Raw genomic sequence first — 5,000 nt, 5'->3', positions numbered from 1 at the left:
GTAAAGACATTTTACAAAAAACAGTCATGCACTCAGAACATATAACAAAAAATTACCCCACTCAAGTCCACACAAAACTGCGTGAGAAATTAGAAAAAAAATTTATACAGAAAAATAAATTATATTTATTTTTGTACACTGGAGGGCACAGGATGCAAATTTCTCACCACTAGAAATTTGCATCATACCTTATAACTATAACATAAGTCGAGTCAAATTTCTGCTCCTAATGGCAGCTTTCCTGAGAGTCCTTTGGGGTGAACTCTCATTAATAGAAAACTTACGGGAGCTCTGTTTGTCGTCATTATCCGAGTTGTAGGATGCATCTGGAACTACCTTAAGATAAGGGATTAAAGTAGTGACATGTCTTTTAATCAACTCACGAGTCTTCCCTTTAAGTATAATAGCCCCAGTAGTATCCCCCAAATCATTCTCCTCTATACCCTTCACAATTCCCAATGGAAAATTAATGGTTTTAGTGTTTGGTTCTTTGATGAGGACTGTATCACCAATGCCCAACTTCTGGTGACAAACTGGTCTATATCTGTCCTTGCGGTCCACAGCCTGAGCTACCAGGGTACTTAAAAACTCATTCTGGTAATCTTCTAGAAGATTATACCCAACCTTACGAAGTTTTTCATACTCATCTTTTATTATTTCTGTAGGGCTGCTACTCATCTTCCACTCAGGATCATCAGGTACCTCTTGTAAATCTGGAATTAAATTCAACGACACCAGCTCATACCCCTTGACTAACATTTCTGGAGTTATGGGCTCTGGGCAAGAATCTGCCTCAGTCTCCCTTAAAGATTCCTTAAAGGCTATTGGCCTCTTATTAGCTAAATGAACAACATTACACACTAAATATTCAAAATCAGGCAAAGAAAGTACCCAAGTTTTAATAGCTGAAAAAATAAGTTTCTTCACTAATTTTACGCAAGACTCTACAAGTGATCCTAGCTCACTATGGCCTTTAAAGAATTGCTGAAACTTTACATGCTTAATGCCATTAGACTCCAAATACAATTTAGTGTCAGGATCATTGATGAAGCTAGTGATTATGTTACCTCCTGCCACCAACTGCGAGCCTGGATCACTAACACAAAGCTGCGGGAATCCATATTCAAAAACATGTAATGAAAAGGCTCTCAAATACTCATTCACACTTAAATCTCGACATATCTTCAAATTAATAGCCCTTGACCAAGTGCAGGTGAAACACAAAATCCATACCTTCATCTTTTCAGCTCCCTGTTTAACATTAAATGGTCCAATGAAATCAACAAAAATATTAGAAAATGGAACAGCAGGGGGACTAGAACGAAATTCTCGATAAGTGTTCTGGTTCAATCTCACACTTCTTGTGTTAAACCTGTGGCATGAAACGCATTGTTTAATGGCATTCTTAATGACAGAAAAATGTTTAGGAATGAAAAAGCACTTACGAAGCTCAGAAAGGACAGAATAGCAACCACCATGCAATAATTTGGCATGTGTATCCATTATAATTAGTTTAGTCAAATAACTCTTGGGATAAAGCAATATAGGAAACTGTTTGTTATGTCCATACCATTTCTTGAACTTTGATTTTACTCTTAAAATGCCATCTGAATCTATGAACACATTAAGTTGGCTTACAAGTGGAGGTATATCCTTCAAAGGTTTACTTGAGAGTCTGAAGTAAGAAAATATTTCCATTAAGTGTTTCTGTTGATCTTCTAGAATTAATTTCCTTAAAGCTAAAGCAGAATAGTTTACATTATTCAAATTCTCTACTTCAACTCCCGCTTTCCTCTTCCAGTGGTCAATACAAAGCATTACCCTCCTGTAAATCAATTTAAGCTTTTCTAAAGTAGAATATTTCTCATGTTCAAGAAGAGGTTCACCTGGAAACGCACTCTGCTCAGCAACAGAAATACTAAGGGTATTAGTGTTTGAGCTAGGAACTGTGAAATAAAGAAACTCATTGCCAGGCACCACCTCAGGACCTGAAATAAAGAATGATTTAGAGACAAGTCTAGGAGAAAGGCATCGGGTGACACAGTCTGCTGGATTGTCTTTTCCAGCTATAAAGATAAAACTGACAGGTTTAATTTCACATAATTTCCTGATATTGCTTATCCTATTCTGTACAAATACTGAATGCTTCTGCATTTTGGAGTATGTACATTCTGATGCTTGCAGCCACTGCAAAGCACAACTGGAATCACAGTACAAATCTAAGCCATCAATGTCAATGGACTTCACACACGAAGGATCAGCCAGATCTCTATAAATCTCCATCAGGGTTTCTACCCCTAATGATATAGCATTCAACTCCAGTGCTGGAACGGACTTACCTTTCAACAACTTATTGATCAAGCGGTTCTTTGCCTGCAAAAAGCTAATATCACCCGAGTCAATATCTTCAATGTATACCACAGTACCATAAAAATCACGACTTGCATCTGTGAATGCTTTCAGTCTAAATTTTCCATTTCTTTGCCCAATGAACCTCTGGACTTTCACCGGCTGGGAACCATTCACCTGCCTGCAAATGTTCCTCCATTCCCTTTGGAGACTGAGGGATAGTACTTGATCCCAAGCCAGCTCCTTTGAGCACTGAAGTCTATGCATATAAAGTCTACTTCTATTAAAGACAGGAATATTAAAACCAAAAACATCAAAGTTACTGGCAATAGTCTGCAAAACCTTACGTTTTGTATCAGCATCTGGGTTTAGCGAGAATTCCTTAGTATAAATTACATCATCAGCCCTATTCCATACAATACCAAAAAGGCTATTCTCAACCGGAGTATTGGTTTCAAACTTTGCATCAATTTCAGCCTGAAGGGTAACATCATTTGTTACTAACTGTTGTATCTCAAACTTATATGGGTTGAAAATATACGGCAACTGTGAACAAGCCCACTTCAAATACTGGGAATCAGCAGAACCAACAGCTCCATTGTCCATATAAAATAGAGAGTACAACAATAACTTAAGGTTCCTCAGCTGTGGGTCTGGTTCATATTGGTGCACTAGTATATAATACAGAGCTAGCATGAGTAAAAATGGACTACAACGAAGACCAAAACTAAGTCTAACATTCTTGTAGGCTACAAGAGAGTAATCGTTCTTCTGTACATTTTTGAACCAAAAAAACAGCAACCTAGCTTGATCATTATTGTTCAAGGACAACATGTTAAAAGCTTTCTTAAGATCATACGTTAATAACAACTTATCAAACCTCAAGTGTAAGAAGGCTGAAGACAGCTTCTGGTTAAGGTTAGGTCCTGGATCTATACACTGATTATGAGAGAAACCACACTTAACTTTGACAGTTTCTTTGAGATTAGACAAAAACACAATACGGCACTTTGTGGTTTCTTTTTCAGGCCTAAAAACAGCCATGTGTGGGAGAAATGAATAATTTGGATGCTCTGCCTTAAATGAATCTAAGTCTGAAATCTTCTCAATTACTCCATCTTTTAACTGATCCCTAATTACCTGATCAACTAACTGCAAATGCCCATCCTTTTTCTGTAATTTCTTAAGATTTGCCTTTAGTATCAACCTTGAGAGATTTTCGTTAGTTGATAACCTATGTGCAATTTTGCTATTCCACAAGAGGGGAACTATAAGTCTTCCATCCTTTTCCCTTGAAAAATTACTCAACGCAAAATTCACCCACTTCTGATTAGTCTCTGACATAATACTTTCAGCACTATTGCCGTCCAGATTCAAAAAGCGGCGGTATTCGTGTTCAAGCACTTCATCAGTAGCCTTGATCAATTTTGATTCTACAATCTGACCTTTATCATCTAACACTGCTATGTTGCTGCCTACCTCAAGTTCCTTGTAATGTAGGTCACACACTTCATCATCCAAAAGAGGGTCAATTTGTATTTTACATAAGAAAGAACAGGTAGTAATTTGGGAGCAAGAGGAAAATTCAGTCCTGCTTGAACGTAGTGGATTAATTACTTCTAACCTCTCATTACAAATATTAGGCAGACCCAAAAATTTAATATTTTTGCTCAAATTTTCAAGGTTTCCCATTAGCAAAATACCATGCTGTGATTCAGTGTATACTGAAGGGGGGTTACAACCAAAGGCTACATCTTTACCCATTAAAGCGTAATGTGCATCAGATCCCAATAAAACCTGAACATTATCAATACTGTCACTGTCTTTACAAAGTTTCTTATCTGCCAATATGAATCCCTTATTCTCGAACGATTCCACTATCTTGCCTAACCCTGGAAGATTTAACTTTATATTAATGCTAGGAACCACAAGTGCAGGAACATTTGAAATACAATTGCCGAACTTCATAGGAAGTTGAATAAGTCTGCTTATATATTCTTTAGAACCATTAAACCCATTAACAGTTAATTTTACACTAGGTTCAAGAACAGGCAAACTACACTTATTAAGCAAGCTCTCTGTAACAAAGGAACTCTGAGAACAGCTATCCTTAAGACCTCTAAAAATACCATCCACTCCAGGGATAGTAAATGAAAAGGAAGGGAGTACTGTCTTATTGACAATACTGGGAAGAACTGCAATACTACTATTCACTTCATTAATGGAAGCTTCCCTCTTAACATCAGCTTTACCCGAATGTATTGGAGTACCTTCTTTATGCTTTCCTTCAGGGGGCGAAAGCTTAACTTCAGAAGACTTTGAGCACAGACAGTGAAAATGAAGCCCCGAACATTTCACGCACTTTTGACGAAATTCAAATCTACATTGCCTACTCATATGGTTAAGATTCCCACATCGAAAACATCCTTTCAGTATTTTCAAACGCTGAAGCTTTGCTTCTGGAGTGTCATAAAGTTTGCATTTAAATATAGAATGATTATTTTCACCTTCTACACAAAGTGTACAATAAAACCTCCTAACCTCAGGCAATGTCTTAATAGCTAAACTAGTAGTTTTCTGTCGAACACTAGATTGAAGAGTACGTAAAGAAACTTCACTTTTCAAGCAATTCTCATACCTCTCACAGGCAA

General features: G+C 37.2%; 1 long non-coding RNA gene across 1 annotated transcript in view; it reads right to left on the bottom strand.

The window, feature by feature from the left end:
- LOC137637524 (uncharacterized) overlaps positions 1-403 on the bottom strand; it is a 1,270-nt gene extending 867 nt beyond the window's left edge. The window contains exon 1 of the long non-coding RNA XR_011043685.1: positions 1-403. This exon is cut by the window's left edge and continues 449 nt beyond it. This is a non-coding gene — a long non-coding RNA (uncharacterized lncRNA).
- Positions 404-5,000: the final 4,597 nt, after the last annotated feature.

This window comes from Palaemon carinicauda, unplaced genomic scaffold (assembly GCF_036898095.1).
Source record: "Palaemon carinicauda isolate YSFRI2023 unplaced genomic scaffold, ASM3689809v2 scaffold810, whole genome shotgun sequence".
Lineage (NCBI taxonomy): Eukaryota > Metazoa > Arthropoda > Malacostraca > Decapoda > Palaemonidae > Palaemon > Palaemon carinicauda.
The sequence above is the reverse complement of the archived record's forward strand: the minus strand, read 5'-3'. Positions and strand labels throughout refer to the sequence as shown.